This window comes from Agrilus planipennis, unplaced genomic scaffold, assembly GCF_000699045.2.
Source record: "Agrilus planipennis isolate EAB-ADULT unplaced genomic scaffold, Apla_2.0 scaffold112, whole genome shotgun sequence".
Taxonomy (NCBI): Eukaryota; Metazoa; Arthropoda; class Insecta; order Coleoptera; family Buprestidae; genus Agrilus; species Agrilus planipennis.
Window position 1 is genome coordinate 371,626 of NW_020438886.1, and position 25,397 is coordinate 397,022.

Genomic DNA, 25,397 nt, shown 5'->3' on the forward strand with positions numbered 1-25,397 from the left:
ATAAATGAATAGAGGGTAGTCCCGGCGCATGGAATTCCACAGATAGTTTTTTCGCCAGGGGACGTCCAAATTCAGTAACATTGAAACCTTTTCCTTCAACAAGACTCGCTTCTGACTAATTAGAGGATGCTGAATTTGAATACTACAATCATGTTGCTATAATTTACATATTACTGATTAAAAAACAAGAATTTTTTGGTCTATTGGAAAAATTCTTTCATATTACAGTAGAATCCGCTTATAATAACATCGAAGGGAAATGAAAAACACGTCATTCCAAGCGGGCGTCATACAATGCATCATCATCATCATCATAAGGTCGTTAGTCCTATGACTGGTTAGACACGCACATCCACTCTTTCCTATCCTGAGCTAATCTTCGCATAATCTTAGAAAATAAACAACTTTCTATTTTGGTTAGTTATTTAGTTTAATAGAGAGAAAATCTACAAATTCTATATATTTATTAACAGAAAAAGAAAAAGAACGATGAATTGTAATACCAATATACACAAGAAGTCAGAAAAATGAGCGAAAAGGTTATTATTAATCATTTGGGTCACTATAACCGGGTATGATTTCTTGAGAATCAGTCATAATAAACGATATGTCACTTTAAACGAAGTCATTATATCCAAACTTTCCTATAGAGAATTTAATATGAAAACCAAACCTAACACTGCAATTACTTCATATTAAGCGGTTGGTCAATATAGGCGGAGTTATAATAAACGGATTCCACTGTATATGAAATCGGCGAGTCTACTGCATATTTCTTGAACTAGGCAAATTTTGGCCGAGTACGCGCAATATGCAATTACACGTCTTTTCAAAACCACGTTATACAAATGAAAATTCATTTCAAGGAAAGTACGGTCAATTTTAAGCTTCGTATTTAGTTTCTTCTAAAACGAACCCACCACGAGCAAATGAAAGTGTCGATAAATAAAACTGTGTTTAGCTCTCTAGCGGCCGTTAAGGTACCGATTGCGCCTAGGAAACGTTGCCGTGTTGGTTATTAAACGACCATGCGTGCGGTTTATGCATTTTTTATGTCACGTTTTCCAATTACTCTTCCTCGGCTCTAGCTGACTTGCGGACCGCCGATGTTGCTGCTTGCGACCGAGCTTTCAAAGAGCAACAGGTAGCGTGCACAAATGATTGTTTGACAATGCTATATTTTCCGACAATAGTACGTAGCTAGTAGGTGCCTGCAGTAGTTGCAGTTGAAATAACTGTAATCGTTTAATTTGTCCACATTGTACAACAAAATGGTCCCTATTCATATTAAAATTACTTATATTTTGTAACAACGAAAACGTTCACTACAATTGGATGTATTTCCTAGCTTACGTACCCATTTGAAGTAAAATTAATAATTTTATTTCTATTTAGTTTCTTGACAGTGGATGATAATTGTTCATTATTTTATTTACAGGCTTCAGCGACAAGAAGAAAGTAAAAGGATTTTCGTTTGGTGAGTAGTACAACATATTTTACCTATTAATAAAGGAAAAAAGGTTTCCTTTCCTTTGCAAGATTTACACTGCATAAAATATAATTTTTTTGCGCATCTTTCCACTTTTGAGTGCCGAGCCATCAAATATTCCTTTGAATAATAATCAATCAAAATATGTATTGATCTGTTTGTTTTTCAATACCTAGTGATATCTTTTAGGAAAATTGCTTTTGATGATTTTATAAATCGTATTGCTACGAACGAACTTAAGTTATAAAATCGCTGAATTCGATAATTTCAATCTTTCTCAACAATAATACAACTTATTTTGTTGATTTAATCATACGATTTTGATAAAATGGGTAAAGGATAATTAAATAGGTTTTAAAAATTTCAAATTACCAATATATTAACTATCGTGGACAGGTAACTACCAGAATTTGCAAAATTAAAATTAAATTAACAGGAAGGTATCTGGTGAATAATAGAGAGAAATGGGTGTTTTCAGAAAACACATTTTTAGTAGGTGATTGAAAGCCCTTTTAATTTTTCTTATTTTACATAAGAACACGTATTTGTGCTCATTTTTTACGACTCTGTCTGTAAATCGGCTGTAACTTAGTAGAACGCGTACCAACCAACCTAACCATGTAACTGTTCAATAAATTCGAATGCTCATAGTGACATTTTTTAAGACGACCCTACCTGGTCAGAATGACAATGCATTTCGAATGGCATTGCCGAAATAAAATCGATTTGTTATTATCAAATCGCTGCCCAGGTTTTTTACATTCTTCTTTTCGTGTCTGATAGTCGCCTTAAAATAATTGTCAACTTAAATTAATAAAAGCTTGCAATTATGAAAACTAACAATGTAAGCACATATACCGTCTACCGGAAGTGCTTTCTTGAAACAACATAATTTGCTACACAGTGTAGATATTTAGCATTACAGATGGTTTGAAGGACACAACTACATATATACTTACATATTAAAATTGAATGTAATAATAATTATCCATTACCAATTAACGATTACCACTCGAAGCTGTTAATTCATGTTAATTTATAGTAAACAGTTTAATTGGAAGGTATTTAATTTATGTTACCAGAATATCTTAGGCACTACTGCAGAACTAATTATACAAACATTTAATTCCGTTGCAATACGAGTGGTGCTGTATACATTACAAACACATTGAAGCCATTTCAATTGCAGGACATACTAAAACAAAAGGGGAGTTATAATGGTAAATGAATTCTGTAAAAAAATTTAAAAACTACTTGCCTATATTAACATGAATGTTGAGATAAAGGATTCATAAAACGAATACGACTCGTCAAAAGATTAGGGTGCTACATTGTTAAAGAAATTAATTTGCCTCAAAAAATAGTAAATAACTAGTTGCATCTGCCAAATTGGATTTGTTTGATTTGGTAATAGATGCTAAATATTAAAAAGTAACAACTAGTAGATGAAACTTTCGTTTTTCATCTTATTTTTAATAATAATAATAATTTTCCTTTGCTAATGTTTAATAGCTTCATCACATACAATTTTGTCTTCTACCATTTTTTTTGTGTAAAACTACCTTTTATCTCATTGTAACTATCGAAATATCTAATTGTGCGAGAAATTCTATTCAGTGAAATCATTATTCTGTTACAAAATCTCATAAATTCTGGCTAAAAAAGTATCTTTAGCGAATTTTGGATGGCTGGGTTTAAAAATGGGCAGGGTATACGGTTTAGATTCCGTACCCGGTGGATCCGGCACTTTTTTTTAGTATCCGGCCGGGTATATGACACTCGGCAGTGTCTAGTAATTCTACCAGAGAAAAAAGAAAAAACCAACACCAGCAATAATTATTTAATAAGTATGACAAAAATCTTATCGAATAAAAATTGGTAATTAAGATTGTATTGGAATAGGTCGTGTACCCTAACTTGTATTATTTATTGATTACTATACTAAATTTTTTTTTTCTACATAGTTCTTGGGTTTATTTTTTCTCGCAAATAAGTATACATCAGTATGACCCAACTGTCACAATTTCTGTCGCTTATCGATATACCAGGTTTTGATTAACAATAACTTATTAGTATGATTTTGTCCCCTGCAGACTTTTAGTATTTGTAAACATTATAGGCTAGTTTCAACGGTTTTAACTCAACCCTCTCGTTGAAAATTCAGCAACCAAGAATTAAAATTTCATTGATTGAGTGTTTAAACAACTTTTTGAACGGGATTTTATGTGGTGTAGGAAGTTGGTGGTATTTAATGGAAAACCCACCAGAACGAAGACATGAACCATTAATAACCTCAGTACACAGTTATCCCATGCCCGTCAAAATTCCCTATACGATGCATCTTTAGTTTGGGTTCCTTGGCACCCTATATTATGTTCCTACTTATATAAATAAATAAACAAATATCAAAACAATGGATTATATTAGTAGGTCTCAATTCTATACATTTTCAGTGGCGTTTTAAGGGTCAAAATTTTAAATTATCTTGGAACACCAATTTAAAATTGTTCCAACTGGCAAAAGTGAACATATAGAAAAAAAATGCGCATTCTTGTGCTCAATTCGGATGCACCCTTATTATTTTATGCTTCCCACTTCAAAATAAAAACTGTACTGTCCAGAAACATTGATGGTTTAGCCAACTTCTCGGTCTATAAAAAACATAGTAATTTAATGATCGTCTCATTTGTTATTAGTGGTCTCGCCTCACAACGACACAAGACTAATTTCGAATGCCCAAGAGTGCGACATAGTTGCTGGTGTATACGTATGTGTGTATGTTGCTAGAGAGGTAGCTAACCGTTAATAATTCTTTAATGAACCCACTGCTATTATACTAGTGGCAGCTAGGCTACGATTCTTTCGAAAAGTGACTGACCACGCACTCCCATCAACCATATAAACCTCTTTATAAAACAGCCCACGATTTTTGCTCCTCTGATTCTGCATCCACAGGCGTATCAAATGCCTACGTTTCTGATAATCGGAGCTTTAGGTTTGATCTTTCTTCCGGAATATAGACAAACCTTAGGCTAACATGTTCTGATAATAGAGGCAGGAGGTAATCACACCTTTAAAAAATTAATATACAAAAGGTAAAGGTGCGAAATCTGTCACCGAAAAAGTGCTCGATTATCAAGTGTTTGCTCTTTTCATTGTCGATGTCAAAAATACGTATTTCCATTGAAAAACTACTTGACCTTCAAATGACCAAAGCCCCGTTTTAACGGTGATAGTTCTCTCATGAAAGTACTCTCATGACAAGGACGTTGATAGTTCTGCAATGAATGTGAGTTGTTACCTCCACGATAACTATTGATAGTCGAATCATTAAAATCAATCGTAGAAATAGTGAAAAATCTAAGAGAATGTGGGTGGCATCGTGGGATCAGTAGAAGGAATACACCAGGTGCTCCTTAAAGACTAATCAGAGAACATGCAGTAGTAAGTCGGGCAAATTAAAGAGCATTAGAAGAAAATCCATTAATGATTAAAAAACTTTTTTCTTATTTTAATAATGTTTTCTGCCAAATTGTTATAAAAAATAAAAGGTCAACTTTTTAACCTATTTTATCTTAATCAACAAGTCGATTAAAAAAGAAATCGTCGCGCTAACTTCGCTGATAGTGAGTTCTTCTATTCTGTAATTGAATTTATATTTTTATTTCCTAACTTCAGTGCAGGTAAATTTAACTTCAAATCTTGTACATACACTTATTTTCTTCTACCCTAATAGATTCTATTGTTTCCTCTATTACAAAAAAAATCATCTTCACTTATACTTGTATGCATCTCTCACTTAATCAATTCAATTCCTTGATATTCATTTTTAAGTACTTCGATAAATTCATCTTTACTGTAGATATATTTCAATTCGAAATTTTTCCGGCTATTACTACGAATTCTGCTTCACAGTAAAAGATACTGTCGCAGGAGTATGACTATCAGAGATTGTTTATAACAGGTTTTGTGAAGGTTTCTGTCGTGATAGCAACTATCACCGCAAAAACGAGGCTTATACTTTATTGCTTTCTCCGAAATAATGATAACCAATCAAGTTGTTTCATGTTTCTTTGCATCAACGCTGGACGAGGTTTTATTACTTCAATACATTAACTGCAATTGGATGAAAATAAAATCAAAAAGTAATGACAGTCATTTAGATATCCTTTAAACAATATACAATTATTTAAAATTGATTTTGGCTAAATTCCAATTTTGATAAATTGTTTCCTCCCGATATTCTTTTATCTGAAATAAAATGTCCTTCATGGTCGCAGCAGGCAGTAAAAGCGATAAAATTGCAGAGGATCGAACGAAGGCGTAAAATGAAAAAAAAATTAATTATCTTTTGAGCCTACGAAATCAATAAATTACATTTCAATTAAATATTACTTATTTCATACGCAGGGATTTGTGGAGCGATTGGTCACATTGTCAATACGATTGTCTTCAAGGAATTGGATAAGTTAACACCCACGGCAGTCAGTACCTACGGCATTTGTTACACCGTCGATATTACAAACGTTACTAATTTTTTAAATTGATGTGCGTTTTGTTTTCGTTAACATAAAATAATGTGTCGATTGTCTTCCAATTTGATTTGATTAAAATCTGCTACCTTTGCAGCCATTTTTATTTTAGTCGCGGTTTAATGGATTTTCGAAGATATATTGCTGTTACCACATTAATTAGATTGGCGTTATCTTCACTATTCATCTGTCATTGTCGTCTTGCTGTAAATATTTTAAACGTGACATTTTAACTGAATATGCATGTATTCACTAAAAACAATTGCTGTCGCACTTTTAATGCCTGGTGGTCCTTCAAAAACATACTACAACCAGCGATATATGAACATCATCTGTAGGAGGATTCAATAATATTCAACAAGAACCTTTTCTAGTAAGGATGTTGACTTATGGAATTGTACCTATTGCCTTATTGGATCCCACAATAAGTAACAATTTTCTACAAGCGTCTGTAGCAGGTCTGTGTTCTGTCGAAACTGTCTACAGCGTGTACAATAGGATTCTGTTAAGAAGCCTTTACATTATAGTTGCAAGGACAGGGTAGGATAACTATTAGCAAATCAAACATTTTGAAGTTGTCGGACTACACTCAGTTTTTAATAAATCTCACCCTGTATGCAACTGCATGCTTTCACATACAGTAGGTAGGCATATGTAAAGTTGACGTCAACATCCCAACAAAAAATTACTGTGCGTGCGTTTATGTGTTTTTGTGTGTGTATGGAAGCAACAACAACATCAACAACCACTTTTAACAACTTCCTTGCAACATGTCGTTGCGGCAGTCGTTTGTTCGCATTGTTTTGCGTTTGCGTAGCGGCAACCGTACCCGGAGTTGCAGTTGGCGGCGTCGCAAAGTTTGCACTACAGGCACGCAGGACGAAAAGTAAAATGACGTCACGCCATAAATCCTAGCAATAAATTACTCTGATTGGTCTTGCCTGATTGCCAACAAGAGAGTCACACTCGGCTCGCGAAACGCTCCTTTACAAACTCCGTTCTGGCCTGTATTAAAAAAAAAAAAAAACGGACAGACTGACACACGAGTGACTCTATAAGGGTTCCGTTTTTCATTCGGACGTACAGAACCCTGGCCCAAGATCCAACTTAACATTGTTCTCCCATACATTCAAACTGCAAATGTAAATTTGTACGCACGCGTGTTGTTTTCCTGAAAGATTTACCACGTTATGTTCAATCCATTATAGACTTCTTATTAATTTTCCTATAATCTATAAGTAAAGAACCATTTTATGTATTTTTTTTTAATTTTAGGTTCAGTAGTTTCGGTTATAAGGAGGGGTTGTCAATTAAATACTTTAAAACTATTTATTTTAAAATTATAAAAAAATTATTTGAAACCTTCACAACAAGCCCTTTCATTTGATGTGTCACTTGATGTTAAACTTTTTTTTTAATTTCCTATTGACCCAAGGAAAAATGACCCACATGTTCAAGATTAATTTATTTACGTTATGCGTCCGTGTTTAGGTCACATAAATTAATATGTGTGCCAAATTTCAACTAAATTCGGAACGAATGGAGTCTGACAGACGGACAGATAAACACACGAATGATCCTATAAGGTGTCGTTTTCATTCGGACGTACGGAAGCTTAAATACGCGCGCAAGGACACATCAACTGTTTAACAAACTTCTGTAGTGGTTTTTAGGAACTTATTTGACTTTTAAAACTAAATCATTTAGTATTCCATTTTGCATGTCGTTACCGCAAAAAAGGATATCCACAATTGTTGAAAAACTGCAGTCGGGTCAGTTTCGGAAGGCGAAGCCCGTCATAAATTCTTTCACTGAAAGTGAACTGGCTTACTCTCGTTTTTCTCACTTACTGACTCATTAATGCGTAAGCTAAATCCTTGGACTTAGATACTTACGACTAACCGAAATTTGACACAGAGAAATACCAGGAATAAAGAAGGATATTTGAAATTCAATCCCCAAGAGGTGACTATTTGCATGTTTGTGGTCAGGTTTATTTGAAACTTGGTCTTAACTCTGAAGGGGTAAATAGGATTATGCTCAGCGAAGGGGGGGGGGTGCTTACGGCTAGTCCGTAATATAGGTTTATTCTTTTCAAAACTAAAAATGTTGAATAATTAATTTAAAAAAATACTGGCTTTCAATGTAAAAATTTATTGCAGGTTTCGTCTTCTTAAATTGACTTGATTTGATTTCTCAACTATTCACAATTTTAATTGTTTAATAACATATTGTAATAAACCATGACAAGTGGACTTTACTTAATTGAAATTTTATATAACCAAACAAGAATTACGAAAGTATCGCTTATATCCAAGAATACCATTGGCAATAATTATAGCTTTCAACATTATTTTCTATCCTTTCTTATTCTATCTGCCTTGTCTATTTCTAATCCATCTGCAGATAGAAAAGCAGTAAATCAAACGATCAACTGTGGTTAATTATTGATAATTGCAAAGTTTATCTGTAGGAAACGTGTGTAAGAAAATCTCGCATTGCATTTTTCGAATTGTCTAATTATTGTAAAATATAAATCATATGCTTTTAACTACCTGCTAGACGTGTATATTTATAGCAAGGTGTTTGAATTTGCAGTTACCATATGTTTATATCGAGAAATCCAACCAATGCTAACGATAAGATAATAACGTGTGACGAATCTCTGCAACTAATTGAAGATTTAGAATGTATCTTATGGTTAGTTTGTTAAACAATTTCTATAATACAATAGAAGCTACAAGTACGCGTAATAACAACTGTAAAGGTAAATGGTACTATCATTTTTTTCTTTGGTTATCTCCGTATATTTTTCAAGAAAAGCTGTTTACAATTTAAGTTAACCTAAAAACCGAAAGTGTTGGAAAAAAGAATTTTTTATTGCATTCAATATCATCATCGTAAGGCCTTCAGCCCGAAGACTGGTTGGATACTTACGCAGGACCGGATTAAGCCATTATTATGCCCATAGGTAATGCAAGTATTAGGGCGCCTCTCCACTTAAGTAGGTTGGTACGATTTGAACTTTATACAATATAGAAAAGACTTAAGTGACGTTGATATTAAATAAAATAAAGGGATAGGAGTGTAAGCAATATCAAAAGTATATTAGGTGGGTTTTTCAACTTTTTGATTAATATTCGCATAGAACCACAAGGATATATAAGTATTCAAAATATTTTAGAGTTACAGGCTTTATAGTTATAGCAATACAATTTGTAGGAATTTCTGGAACGTTTATAGGAAGTCATTTAAAAGAAACTGTATTAGATACCGACATTCTTTTCTTCTATTTTTTATCTGCTATTTTTATATTATTTCTAATCTTATTTTTCCATCCCTTACATACCAATATTTTTGTTTTATCTTTCTTCATTTTCATACCATACTCTTGTGTCGACTTTAACTCCTCCTTGCTAAATGCTAATATTGCTATGTCATCTGCAACATTAATTATGCTAATATTTGTCCGTGTATATCTATCCCTAAAGTTGACCTCTCTTTAATAGCATTAATTGCACCTTTGAAATACAAATTAAAAAGTAACAGTGACAAAAAGAATACATACAAATTTGTCTATTTACGTTTTCACAGTGTTACTCAAATTCTATCTAGGTAGACAGAATCTATATATCGTTTTACTGGTAAAAATATATTTTTTTGTATTAAATGGTTATTCATGTTTATACGTATATGATTAATGTCAAAAAATTAAAGTTTAGCAATGGGAATTCTTAAATTGCTTATTGTTCTACATGACATATGTAGGTACAAGTTATGTGTGTCTAATTAGCTACGAAGTAATCGCACATTATCCCAAAATTTGTGTCTGATGTGGTCTCATAATTGTCATATATGTATTACCAATGAGTCATGCTTGCTGACAGAAAAAGATAGAGTAAACAAAGTACGACGAAGAAACAGGACATCGAGTCGCAATTTTGCACGACCTCAAATTACCGCGAATTCTTTAATAACGACTTAAAAAATTACTAGAATTAAAATGACATCAATTACTTTAATATAAGAGTCCTTCCTCTGGTGACTCCCACTCGTCTGGTTGCTTGTGATACAAAACAGCTCGCTCTAAGAACGCTACAAAAGATAGGTATCATTATTCTGACAATACCGACAAATTGGAAACGATTTTTCACATAAAACTTTTATTCAGTAAGTTAATAGAATAATAACATTCAAGCTGAGATTTTAACATATCTACCTACATATTTTACATATCAATTTTTAGAATGTAAATATTTTAATCCTTCATTTATAATGAAGAATAGGTGTAACTATGTCGTAACAAATTCGAAAACTCGCTGCTTTTAATTCTCCCTAGGCATTGCTGAAAGCAGTACTGATTTCAAAGGCTACCAAACAAGAGGTCATTGCAGCTTTGGTAGCCCAAAGCACAATGCAGGACTCATTACGATCTAGTCCCAGATTACCATACCTTAAAATTTTTTAGTTATTTTTTCACCAGTAAGTCGATAAATAGGGCGATGTACATGTACAATCTTGTATTATGTGCCTGTTTTCGCCCGCTTGAAATTCAGTTTGTGATTATAAAAAGGTCATATTTTATTAATTTGTGAATTTACATTAACGTATAGATATATGGCATTACACGTTTTTTTGTTTTTAAGCTCGACAACTTTTCTTTAGAAAGCACGGATATATCTCTTACCGTTAAGGCAATGTTCTTAGGAAACACAGAATTGGACTCCACGAAAAACTCTTTTATTTTAACAGAATAATAAGCAGCCTATGTCCATCGTAATTATTATAAATTTTGGTACTTAAAATGATTTTTAAAATCGAATGAGTATTTTCGGAAATTACCTCCTAACATCCGTGTAGACTTTCAAAGTGTACAAAAAGTTCATGGTCGTCAGTATTTTCTTCAAACCGTGAGACGCGGATCGCGATTTCGATCCCATTGGATCTCATAAGCGCGTCGTAGATACAGACAATTCTAGCAATGAGATCCAAATTGCGATCTGCGTCTGCCTGCCGTAAACTTTTTGCTCTGTTTGGCTACGCGCCTATAACGTAAAGGTAGCTACTCCGTGGATTCAGTTCGTCAAGTTGATTTTCTTACGAACCTTGTTGAACATTTTTGAATTCCACAAAATGCAGATAGCGTTTACCACGCTGTTTGTAGTAATTTACAAACTTTAGCTTTATAAGTGTAGGCAAGTCTAAGGTCTCAATTGCTCGATAATTCCAGAAAATTTTAATATGATAATTTAATTAAAATCGATGAGATTCCTTGGTTTGTACTGGTTAGTTTAGAGTTACGAGAACCTATTGTCGGTCACGACTGATATGCCGGTGTATCTTTGGTTCTTGAGAGGACTTATTTTTCGCGCGGCAGTTTCACCTTTGCTCTCTTCGGTAGGTGTGCGCGAAAACGTCCGGTAAGGGCCGCCAACTATGTTGTAGGTAAGAAAGTCTCGTGTATATAATACATACATACATATAAATAAATTTAGATGCAGACATACGTAAGTTGTACCCACATACAGACATAAAGTTGCGAATTTCTCGCTCGCGAATGACAAAGTTTACACCCTGCAATCAGTGAGTGTGCGCGGTGATATATGGGCAATGGGCAGGCCGGCGGGCCCTAATAACAGAGCGGCGTAATAATACGTCTCACCCGGACGACGACGACTAAGACCGTGGTGTGGTATGGTGTATATTGGCATACACAGAATATACAGGGCGATTAATAATTTCGGCATCCAAATATTTCGAATGCATTGCGGCTTTAATCCATGGACCTCGGATATGCTCATTATCCAATGTAATAAGAAGCTACCAACAGAAAGTTTTGATGATTATTGAAACTAATATGCATTATGATTTCTGCAGTTTACTGTATCATTTTTTTCTACATTAGTATAGACACATGAAGTCCTTAGAGGAAAATGTCTGCAAGCAAAGAATTTACGGTTACGTAGGTCACCATCTGATTTGAACATTAAAATCTACGTTGTATATTTCTTATTTTTTCAGCATGATAATTTTTTCTTCGTTTTACCTTTTCTTTTTGTAGTTCACGCAGTCAAACTGCCTATTCGCGTAGCAGATAAATCACTGCCTGTAATTAATTTTCTCACTTCCTAAAAACGTGCTTTTTAATTTTTGAAGCCCCTAAGGGTATAAGTAGAGCATTGGATAGTATTTCTGCATAACAAGTCGACTTATTAGAAAAGATAAATGAATTTTTATTTGACTAACAAACTTTGTAAAATTAATTTAATTATTAGGTACGTACTTACTGGAATTTTTACTAATTAAGGATTATCGTGAAATTTTAATGGTTTCTTATTATTATTCTAACTGATTAACTACACAAAAAATTAAAAACTATCTAACAATGCATTATAATTCACAGTGATCAAAAGGGCTTCATTATTTTTGAAAGATCAGGTTGGCTGATGTAGAGTAGATAAAAGCAGCCTAATGTTTAATGAAGTTCATGGTGGGGTATCGGGGTTGTGATTTTTAACGCCTTCCATAAACAAATGGTAAATAATTGACAAGGGAGTGAATAAAATGACCCTGTATAACAATCTCATATAGAACCGATCATTGTAACATATAAGCCCGGTATATCACGGTTGGCCAAGCGCACCTTCCCGTCGAACGATCGGTGAAACCCCTCAGCAATCGTCCGCCTAATACGTGTCAATTGAGTGGCGCGAATGCTGCGGAGATTCGATCTGATAAACGGGAACGGGACACCCAAGGCTCCGCGCGAGGACCTCTCCTTTCTCGCGCGTCAGACGTATCGTCTTTCTTCTCGATCGATACAGATCGACATACAGATAGTTCGAATGGCCAAGCAACTGTGTACATAAGATAAAAGTTTAAAGTATTAAGATCGTCAGATCCATGAACAACAACAGCTGGTTCTCCTTTCGCTAAACGGCTTTGTGAATCCGATCATCAAACATATGTTATTTACACCTAAATATATGAGGAAACATATCTTAAAGTACGTAGCACATAATATAGGTCTTTTAGCTTGAAGAAATACAATGTGAAACATGACATCCCCAAGAGGATAATATATTAAAGAATATTTGATGCCAAAACGGAAATATTACTGAACATATACTCAAGAAACGTCCCCCCTATATTTCTGAAACTATTATTAATCTAAACTAAATTAAAATAAAATAAAAAAAGACGAAAAGACATTTGTAATATTATAATGGGTGGGTTTAACAAAAATTAACTTATAACTGATAACGACAAAAACTATTTATTTACACTAATGTTGATATATCATTATTCACTGCGGTATTTATTTCACTTCTATCACTGTCAATTTATTTCTGGATTCACTTTTGCAACGGTCAATTTATTTCTTCTCCTCTCGGCGATCGTCTCTTCCTTTAAATTCTCTTTTGTTTACTTTCTGAAACCCTCTAGAAACATCCGGATCGTTTATTTTTTCTTTGAACTATTTGGACTGCTTTCCCAGAACGCACACATTTACAAATACGTCGCACATGAAGAAAGGCGACCGCGACTAGTTAGGGAATCGATAAGCTGTTCACGCACACGTGTGCCCGATCGCACACAAACAGGCTCGTGCTCGCTACAATATGCATAATTTGCACACAGTAAAATGTCAATGCAAAGGGAATTCCGTAAGAACTACATTAGAATCCGCATTGACGTTTCAGAAAAAAGTAAAATCATAGATAAATCAATTTCGCTCTCTCTGTTTAAAATCCACGGAGACGAAGTCGTGGGAAAAGTTTACTTATTCATACAAATTGTTAAAACACCATTAACCTATATATTCCTTTGAGGTTTATTATCACAATTCACAATGTACAAAGCAATACAATCCACCTAAACGTTATTAGTTAGCCGCTTTTTATTCGATTTATTCGAAAATAAAAATACATATACGTATTAACGTGAGGCAACTTGACCAAAACTATTTTGCACTAAATCAGATTGCTCCACTTACTGTACCTATGATATATGTACACCCAAACAAATAAACAAACAAACTTCTCGATTCATGACTGCAGAAAGTGTACACCTGCATATGTGTACGGGTATATTAGGGACACACACATGCTCAGTGTGGGATTATTCTGATGGGAATCCGACCTGCGACCTCTTACCGGGCGTTCCCATCCATTGTACTATCGTCGTCAGTCGGTCCGTTAATTACCACGTAATTGAGGCAGGAAGTTAGGAAATCATAGCCTGCTTACTACGTCTGGTCCTGATTTATACAATATTTACCAACTTAACCTATATGGATAGAGGAGAAATGGTAAATTTGGAACTTGTAGCTGGATAAAAGAAAATGATTACATTCTAATAAGAAAGTTCCAAAGCTATTGTCATAGGTGTGATTTATTTGTAATACTTGTACTAAAAATGCAAATTCGAAATAAAGAAATAAAAACACCTATCTTGCATTTAAATACTTTTTTGAGAAAAACATTTTGTATTTAAAGTATTTTTCCAAACGTATTTTATATTTGTAAAATGCAAAATGCACTTAATGCTGTTAATAGTTTTTCTGGTATCATTGATCAAATTATATAAAATAATGAATGAAAGTTGCTTGCATTGGCCATTGAAGGTATGAGAAGCTTAAAAAGGGGACAAAGAAACATTCCATGAATGCCTTCTAATTCTTTAACTGAAGAGAACCCAAAAAATTCTAAACTCCTTGGAAATGGATAAACTAAAATATTGGATCGATATTGTTTTCCGGGTTCAGCGTCACGGTCCATGGAAATTAGAATTTCCTAATTGATATCAGCACCAGTTATCGTACCTTTAGCAAAGAACTACGAAATTCTATGAATCACGACAAAACAGATCGCAAAACAATATCGAATTGATATACGCCAGTTGTATAAAACTGAAAACTATGGGATATTGTGGTGTTGCATTATCATGCATCCAAAAAGCGCTGATGCAGTTTGAACGAAACAATAAAAAAATTGCTTTCTTCCCGTTGGCCTTTTGTTAGCTCCATTGCCCATGGAATCGGTACTTGCCGGCATCGTTTGTTTGGGCATTTATCTCCCGAAAAAGCTTACAAGTATTATAATGATTTTATCGATGAATTGCTTATGAGAATTAATACAGATACTTTAAAATCCTCACCAATACTGCTGTTTTCCGTTTTGGCAAATTCTGCACCAACGTAAATTCACATTATAGTAAATAATGTAAAATAGCACCATAAATTTAACCTTCATACGATATCTCCCGATACATAAAATCTCACAGCCTCTACCACCCAGAAAGTTGCGATTCCGGAAACTCATTTGATTTGAGCCTTGATTGAATAAAACTAAGTATCAGAAACAAATTATTGGGAAATTTAAAAAGAAAAAAAAGCAAAGGAAGTAGTACTTAATGAGAAACTGAAAAGGTATAATTCAATCCTGAAAAATAATAGTTTACTAGGTATTGTCAAGGCTAGCAAAGTTTCCCAATATTTTTAGACAGTGGATCTGTAAAAACATCAATTGAAATTGCCAATTCTTTGTTAGTTTAAATATTTGTTGATGATTAATGATAATATTCTATAATTCACGTGCGAGTGTAACTGTGCGGAGGAAACACAATAATGATTATTTATTGATTGTCATGAACGAGATCGATAATTGTAAAAGTCAGTTCCTGTTATTAGTCGGATCGAGCGGCCGCTCCGAGATCTTGTGTTACGTAATAATTCTGTACGAATTTGCTTAATTTGTCACTCCCATTGAGGCGCGCAGGGTTTAATCCTCTTTGCGTCAATCTTTGAACAACCGTTGGCTTCAGGTGATTTGCAGCGTCACGGTGCCGGTAAACGTCGTCGTGCCGCGGCGCGGTGCCTCTTTTTACCGGGACCGGGGCATCACTAATGAATTTTCGGTGTATTGAATGACTCAGCGGGAAATTTGTTGTCGTTCCACATGGAGGTGGAGTACGTACGTGGACGAGGTAAAATTTTCGAGGAGAAATTTCGGACCACTCCTTTTTGTCGGTGTTGAGCCCGTGGGGTCACAATAAAAGGAACTCCCTTCCGTCTGTCTATTAACCGCTTTATACGGCATAGGTATAGTCAGTCATTCACTGACCGAGATTTGTAGAGGGTGCGCCTCAGTGAAGCCATTGAATCATTTGATATTAGCAAAGCGATGTTTTTGAGGAGATTCGAGAGTTTTCTTACAGGAATATGGGATATTTAAGAATACCTAACAAAATCTATGCCAAAAAATTCCGAAATATTAACCAAACTTGTATAAACACGTTAGTATCAAGTTCTTTGTTAAACTTCTTTTTGATATAGAAACCTATAGGCTAATAAGACATCGCATGTGTAATAAACAGAACGTGTAATAATAATTTAAAATTTAGAAGTCTCAACTGTCGAAAACATTAATCTTCAATTTTGGAAATGGTTTACTATGTCCAATAAGAAAAACTTACATAAAAAAATCGGGTAGAAAGTGGTTTATCAAGGGGAGAGGTGAAACATTTACGTACTATAACTTAACCTACCCCCATCTGGCTTAGGTTATGTTAGTTTATGTTACATTAGGTTAGATAGGTAGGTAGATAGGTAGATAGTTCCTAAACTATGTTTTTGTTTATAATATAATTCCTTCAGAATCTTATTTTAGAGGAGGTATTTGCACTACAATAGGGGGTTATTTCCAAATTCAACTTGATCATTTTTTCCTTTTATTGCTTTTCTTATTTTTATTATTTCGTATCTGTCAAGAATTAATCCACCTTTAAAATTGTGTAATACTTTTATGTTTTCACCTTCTACCTGACGGTTGTTTTTTTGTTAAATATGTTACTAAACCTGAACAATGTTTTTTATATTTTATGTGATTTTTGTAATCTTGAAAAAACCTCATTAATACATAATAAAATCAGGAAGATTACTGGTAAGGTAGGTGGCAAATACGATAGGTAGCTACGTAGACTTAATAAAAACAAAAAAAGCTGTTTTCACTTGTGTAAATTTTATCATTCATTGCCTTTTATAGATTCTTGCACCTTTTCGTTATCTAGACATAACACGGTTTGCCAGTTTTAAATTGCATTAATTAATTTAACGCTGAATAGTTATACGCAACAACAGGTTACCTCGATCCGTTTCCAGTAGCGCGCAGTAAAGCTAATTGAGCCTCGTCAACAATAAAAAGCTTTGAACTTTATGTGTTTCACAACTCCGAAAGTCCATTAAGCAAAAAGCGATAAGACGTCCCGCGCGTCCGTCCTTGTCGTCGTTGCACTTTATGTCGCAGTTTCTTGCGCTGTATGCGGTAAATATTTTCACTTCCGTCATTATTAACATCTTTCGATTCCGGGAAACGTGCCTGTATTCAAAGCAAACGCAAATCTATTCCATGTTAATGTTGATTGCGAATTAATAAAACTAAGAGCCTGACATTAGAAAGAGAAAAAAGCGGTCAATTGCAACCAGCGCAGCCTGACGCACTAGAGCTTGAATTTGTGTTAACAGTTATACTAGTTTCGTGGGTGTTCAAAATTCGATCAGTTTACTTTCAAATTAAAAAAATATATGTACCTTTCAAGCTTATAAGACTAAATTAACTTCAACTTTTAACACTTTGAATCATAAAATTATCACAATTGGAGCGATTCGTGAATGTCAGGTGTGCTAGGATCGGCCTGGACTCGATTCACAGCCCATTCGTAAATGATTTTTATTTTGTGAAAGATGCTAATATAACAGAAATCAAAAAAAGAAATTTGCATCAACGAGGTGCGATTTCAGATTCCCCATGCCACAACTTCGATATCTTGGCGTCCCAGTATTTTCATTGAAAACAAAACATTCAAAAAGGTTTCATACATGTATTTGCCTTCTCAGCAATGGGCAAAGTTCTCACCAAAAGAGCTTCAAACATTAAGCTGAAAGTCCTCATCGAAAGTACTCTAACCCTTGAATGCCGCTATTACATTTCAAAATGCAAAGACGTCGAATCCGTAACAACTTTGAAAGTGCTTCAAGTTACTCTTAGGAAGTCGCTTCGCAGTAAGGAAGTGTGCATCCCATAATTAGTGATGGGCAATGCAAGATCAAGGTCGAGACTGTCCCAGTCTTGGTATTGATCTTAACTTTGGTTATTTGGTCCTAGTCTTAATTTTAGTCTTGCTCACATAGTGTCGGTCTTGATCTTGGCCTTTCATGTTAAGTCTTGGTCTTACTCATTTAATCTGATACTTACTTAGTTATAAACAGTGGTAAGAAGATTTTGTTTACGTTTTGCGTTTTGGCACCTAACAAAACCGACAATTTCTGAAGAATATCATCAAGAAACCTTAAAGAAAAATAGTATTGATGATAACTTCAGTAGTCTTATTGTAACGTATATCGCATTCTAAAGTAGACTTTGGCGAACGGAATCTCAAAGTTTGCCTACATAATTCGAATTGCCGCTTCGTAGAAATAAGTGTTCACACAACTTCCAACAACCAGGTGGATGTGCGGGTACCGTCTTTACTGCTATTGTTGAGGGCGGCATATTATAACTCAATACCAAGATCTGTACTTTCGCATACGTTATATTTGTATTTACAATAGAGTTTACAAGGTACCTCCTACATAATATTTATAATTTTATTCCGTATAATTTAATCAATCCGTTTAATTTACTTTCCTGTTTCTATTCTAATCAATAATCAGTTATAAATTCATTCAATTAATTTTATATATTATGATCGGAGGAAACTGATTCGTTGTCGATATTATTTCTTAAGCGATTTGCACGAAGTAAATGTGATAACAGCGAGATACAGGAAACAGTTCATTTCTACTTTCATTTAGCAGAACGTAACTGTGCTAGAAGTTAATCATCATGGCGAAATTGCAAATAAGCTGAACGTAAAACAGTAAAGACCCTTATGGGCTTTGATCATATTTCAAAGAAAAGAATGGAGAAGAAATTTGCTTTATGAACCAGTTTAAAGATTTAAGGTAAACCTAGCTTTATACTTTTTTGTGTCAGATCAAGTATCAGACTTATTTAAAGAAAAGTGATATATTTCACTAAATTTTTATCCAAGTATTTATGTCTAGGGGACTACTATCGTTTTGACCTTTCAGGGTTTAAAGGAGTTGTCCCAAGAAGCACAATAGAGGGATTTCAAGGAAACTATATTTTATTTGCGCTTAAATATCTTTGAAAAAATCGCATACCTCGCATCTTGTGCAAGTATCTTAAACACATTGAAAAAACCAGACGTAATTGTTGGACTTCTAAGTTTTCCAGAAAAGTAATCTTTGTTCTTTCAATTTGATCCTAGGAATACCTACCTAGGATTTATAATAAATAATTAATTAATAACTGGCATTATGGTTTGTATCGCTGTTTGTGGTGTTTTACTTGAAAATAACCTAGTGCTAAAGGGAACATCCAATAGGAATCTTCAGAGATATCAACCTCCGAAAAAAAAAGAACAATCGTTTTGGGTAAAAGACGTCTGGGCGTCCAACAGAACTACGGTACTTTACTAAAAAAAAAGTTTCAGTCCAAAATTTTCATAGGAAGTTTATAAGCAGAATAATGACCAGGACTATAATTATTCATGGTAAATCTGTTTTTGCGTAAATTTCGCATTTTTACAGGAATTTAGTCGAAATATCCTTTTGCGACCAAATGCCAATGTTTTAGAACTGGGGCGCAGAGGTATTTTATCGCGCGATTGTTTAGCTGCTGTATAAACCGCCGCGGTTACTGCCTTATTGGTCCATTTTCGAAAATATCATGAAGAAAGTGTACTTAGTCAAATATTATGAAAGGGTCAATTGCACAAAATGTTTGGTGACCTATAGGTAAATGTTCCAATAAATCTTTTGGGTATTTTAGAATTCCGCGTCCATTATTTATCTTTCACTGTCAAAATAATAATCACGATCCATATAGAATTAGAAAATACTACAAATGGCATAGTGAACGCCATCTGTAGCACGATGCTACATTTTAGGATTACGTATGCTCCAACAAGGTCTACTTGTGTGGATATCTACTTGCTGAAAACGAATCCCGGCGTAGCCAACCTCAACGTGATAGGCACGTTACCATAATCGAATAAAATAATTCGAAGTGGTCTGTATTCTGTCGAATCTGGCAGACGCGGATCGCGATTTCAATCTTTTTGGATCTCATCTGCGCGTCGCAGACAGCTCCGACAGAACACAGACCAACTTTTACCTGCTGTATTAACAGTGCGTTTTAGAAAATACTACAAATTAAATTAAAAGTTGGTCTGTGTTCTGTCGGAGCTGTCTGCGACGCACTGATGAGATCCAAAACGATCGAAATCGCGATCCGCGTCTGCCAGATTCGACAGAATACAGACCACTTCGAATTATTTTATACGATACATATCCACATGCATTTCGCGCTATCTAAACTATTAGACATTGGGCGATTAAGCGATGTTTTGCATGTTCATGTGCGTCATTCCGTTCAATATGGCGGGGCGACAACCTCACCAGGTGTATTTTAAACAACACATTCCTTCGAAGCGGTCAAAACAACTCCTCCAGCGTCAGCCCTTAAATTTCTAAATCGTTCGCCTGACATATGATTTCGCGATTCATTGTGGTGAAAAGTGGGTAGATAAAATGTAAGCCAATACGATTTGGCGTCGTGGTGTTGTTTTTTTTTTTTATTTTAAGAAATAATATTCACAAAATTAACAGTTTCATTGGAATCTCTTTATCGTGCTCCTTGAAACAACGCTTTCGATGTGTAACGGGATATTTTTTACTTTGCTTGCGCCTTTTTGATTAAGTGGATTTGTACGACCACACTGTGTTGAAAATTGCCATAAACTAAACTAGGAAAGTAGTAAATGGTACAATGGTTATCGTCTTATTTAAAATAATAAATGGCTGTTTTGTTTAAGGTGATAATATTTTAATTTAAATTGCAAATATACATAAATCCGTAGCTAGGTGTGTGTCTTATCAGTATTTTCAATCAATATTCGTTTAAATAGTAAAATAGCCCTGCATACGAATTCCTATTAAACTCGCGTAATTAAGTCGTTTGCTCGGCAATCATAAACGTCTAAGCCGATAAGGCTTATCGGTACGCATAATAAATTCACTTCGAATCTAACAACAACAACAATAAATGTATTTGATAAGATTAGGTCGGTATAAGCATGTTCCAGACCTGAGCTTTTTATTCTATTTATTACAACGCACACCGGTACGGCAACAACCATTTACTTATACACTATTAACTACCGGATCGATTTATGACTCATTAATATCCGATACAGAGGTAATTTGGACACTCGACCGTTCTAATTCTAATCCTACGTACCATTTCGCCATTACTTCCTCTAGCATAAAATGAGGACAGCTTTATTTCAATACAAGAGTATTGTATACTCGAAATATTGGTGAACTGTGAGTGAACTGAATCTAGGGATTAGTTAAAGGTTTAGCTTTTTCTTAGCATATTAGCACTTCTATGCTCGCGAACGGTTAATTTAGAAATTTGGAAAAGGTTGTTAAAAGTGTATGTTTGGAGCACGGCGCTGTACGGGTGCGAAACAGGGATAATGGGCGCGGCGGAAAAGAAAAGATTAGAAGCGTTCAAAATGTGGAGAAAATGATGAGGAGAAGTATTAGAAAGAGTAAGAGAACAGAGGACTCTATGGAAGTCAATAAGAAATAGGCGAGTTAGGTTAGAACGACACCTTCTCAGGCATGAAGGTCTAGTCAGAGACATATTAGAGGCAGAAACGGAAATTAGGAGGGATACAGGTAGACCTAGATTAGATTACTGTTCGCAAATAGTTAAGGATATGGGTTGTTCCAGCTTTTGGGAAATGCGGAGATTGGCGCAGGACAGGAAAGAGTGAAGGTGCGAGTCCAACGAGTCTTAGGACTGACGACATTATGATGATGTGATGATTCTGGAAAACCACGATTTAAGCAAATGTTGGAGCAGTTTCTTCTCTATTGTCCTTGTTTCATCTATCTCTACTGTCTATCTTTAACGATTCCTAAAAAAAGGGACTGAAGAAATTCCGTTAAATCTGTTTAACAACATTAATAGTAAATGGAAATGAAAGTAGTGAAAGTCTTTTCATTCAGTAAATATGTACAACGGAATTATTCGGAAAATAGACTCAGTCGAGCTTGAAGGGACTAAGAATTTCGTTCATTATATCCGGGTGTTCGTTATTAGCGATATCAATTTATTTCTTAGGTAGTTATGCAAAGATCGCCAAATTCTATAGTACAGGTAAGATTTATATCAGAAGTACACAAACAGGGTATAAAAATAAAAGTTATACTGTAAAATGGTCAGTCAGTTTGTTTAGAACCTAATTTTTATAAAGGTTTGGTTCTCACACAATTTTTTGAAGGCTTAAACTACAGAAGGTTCGACATTAGCACAACATAGGTATCCAAGAATTTTGAAACTACATTCATAGTTGATCGGATCGATCTTACAAAAAAATATACTTTATAATCTATTGGAACTGCTCATTTTCCGTTCAGAATCGTTCGCTAAAGCCGGTCGTTTGTTATATCTAAGTATGAATAAGAAATGAGATTTTGTTCTTTAAATTTTATTCATGTAATATCCATATTCATGTAATGAATAAAATTTATATTAAGATTAATTACATAAGAATGCAGGTGACGTTTATGATTAATAAAAGTTCATTTAATACAATAACGTAAAGCTCCTATATATTATTACGATAATATCATATTGTTATTAATTGTGCTCATTTTACAATTGGCCGTATAAAAATGACTTTAGTTGATTTCTTATTTATTGGTGTAAAATCATCTGATACAGTAGCTGTGGGTAGAAATTAAATTGTTTCTACCTTTAAATTCTGTAATGCGAAAATTCAGTAAGTATTTCTTCGATTGACTATAAAATTGCGTTCTACGCAGTAAAATTTATCGTTGAAATAATGGTGAAATTTAATGTTACCTGTGTTTTCCTGTCTAACCGAAATTGCAACATTGCGATTAGAAACAGAAAAAAATATGTAATTCGTTGTTAAACTCAAATAATGTCCGTATTTTTGTTTTAGAAATATTAGAAAGTAATAAATTTTAGCCCCTGAAACTCCTTTAAAAATAAACTGAATTTGATTAACAAAAGGATATTTCTTTTACATATTTAATTTATTGTTCGCCATCTAATACCTGCAATATTGTTATTAATTTAATTATTCATAAGACCAGATAATACATATATATTAAACCCACTTTATAGGCAAAATACATGCCATAAAAACTTCCTTCTGAGGTTTTACTTAACATGTATAGGTATCATAATGTTTTTTCTACTTTTATTCTATTTTTTTTTAAATAAATTTGCATATTTTAAACGTTCATTAAAGTCATATTCTATTTTCAATTAAATAAATAATTTTTTCAACTTATTTTACGTGTGTAATCCCTTGTTGTTACAAATGATCATACTTTGCTCATTAACACCTGCCCACCTTGTCATAAATTAAATTTATATTTCTAATTCTCTAGCAGCCTACATTTGTTTCTTTTGATTTAATTACTCACCATTGTAAAATGTGGTGGTCAGAAACGATTTGTTGGAGGAACATATACATATATATACATATATATTGTGATTGACCGAATTAAATGAAATTAATTATTAAAGGCATATAAGCGTGATAATGCACTTAAAACGATCAAACGTAAATTAACCCATGAAACGGAAAATGAATTTTCACAGTTCTACGAAGAAGTAAAGTTTTCTGCTAATTATAAAATCATGAAATGAATCTTCAGAACCGTTGAAATTCCCATGGTTTGTAATTTAATTACCGCAATGATAGACACAACTACTACACACGAGTGTGTTTTCTTATTACAAGTTTTTACTGTTAGGGATTATCTATTGGAAACGGCTACATAGTACCGTTTCCTAATCCGTTAAACCCTTGAAAAGAATACTTACACATTATGAATTATGAGAGGCGCGGCTAGGTGCGAGACATTTAGAACAATTAGCTTAACTTCCCATGCGTCAAAAATCTTAACTAGAATTGTACAAAGGAGGATGGAAAAAAGGGCGAAACAACTATCAGGGGAAGATCAATTTGGGTTTAGAAGAAATAGAGGAACGCGGGAGGCCATTCTAGCTTTACGGGTAACAATAGAGGAAACGATTGAAAAAGGAAAGAGCGCGTACATAGGATTTGTAGATTTAGAAAAAGCTTTTGACAATGCTAAATGGGACAAGAGTTAAATATACTTAAAAATGTAGGAATGAATTACAAAGATAGAAGAGTGATACTTAGTTTGTATAAAAAGCAATGTAGGGATAGATATACAAGGACAAAAGAGTAGTATGCTTAGATTTACCGACGATATAGCAGTATAAACTAGTGTTGCCCAAATTCAGTCTTGGTCTTGCAGTCTTGGTCTTGTTCTTGCGTTTTTGCAAGACCAAGACCAAGAACAAGACCGCGTATTTTTAGCAAGACCAAGACCAAGACTGACCGTGCAAGACTTGAGCAAGAACAAGACATAGCCTGCAAGACTCTTGCGTCTTGCAGCTAGGACTTAGCGCTATTTCACTGAGTAGTTAGGTGTAACAGTTCGGTGTATAGGTAGGTACGCTTAGGAATTCTATGAGACGCAAAAAACTGTATCAAAGAATATGAAAAACTGGACCTATGCGCATTACGACTAATACCATAAACATAGCGAATAAAAAAATTATTAAAATCAAACTGAGTGCATGCATAGTTATGTTTTAACCATCGGCACTTTGATAATGCGGCATCAAAGGTTTTGTACTTACTTCTCAAAGAAATTTGCCGCTTTTCGGAAGTACATGGTTATGATACACGCGCCGGCGGCTTCTTTTGAAATCTAAAACAATCGTTGCCGCCACGCCGAAATCTTAACATTTGACACTATTTGATTGCCGCCATAGGGTGTAGGTATACTCATGCAAAATAATTTCGAATTTTTTTACACGCTTTATATTATTGTTTGATTTGCGGCGGCATCCTTATCATAGAGCCGGCACGTGGCGAGGCGGCGCGGTAGAAAGCAAGGATCATAAATGTTTATTAAGAAACAGTTACTTCCATGGAAAACGACATATAGGTCAGTTGATTTTTCGAATTTCTTATCAAATCTTCAGTTATTTATTAATCTGCTTGATCTTTACTATGGCTATATTCATTCAAGCTCACAATGTTCCAATTCTAATACGTTTTTCTAGGATTTAAAGTAAACTTTAATAAATAGTAATAGACTAATAGGTAATTGCAAGACTTGCAAGACTCTTGCTGCAAGACTAAGACCAAGACCAAGACTGGGA

General features: G+C 34.3%; 2 protein-coding genes across 7 annotated transcripts in view; one reads left to right on the forward strand and one right to left on the reverse strand.

Annotated features, from left to right (window-relative positions):
- LOC108737044 (myb-like protein O) overlaps window positions 1-25,397 on the reverse strand; it is a 148,581-nt gene that overhangs the window by 38,507 nt on the left and 84,677 nt on the right. The gene's annotated exons all lie outside the window — the stretch shown is intronic.
- The window catches only part of LOC108737052, a 245,140-nt gene that overhangs the window by 34,128 nt on the left and 185,615 nt on the right, over window positions 1-25,397 (forward strand). For all 4 annotated transcript variants that reach the window (XR_001937813.2, XR_001937810.2, XR_003232579.1 and 1 more), the window contains exon 3: window positions 1,439-1,477. The gene's annotated coding sequence lies outside the window, so the exon portion shown is untranslated. The remainder of the gene's footprint in view (window positions 1-1,438; window positions 1,478-25,397) is intronic.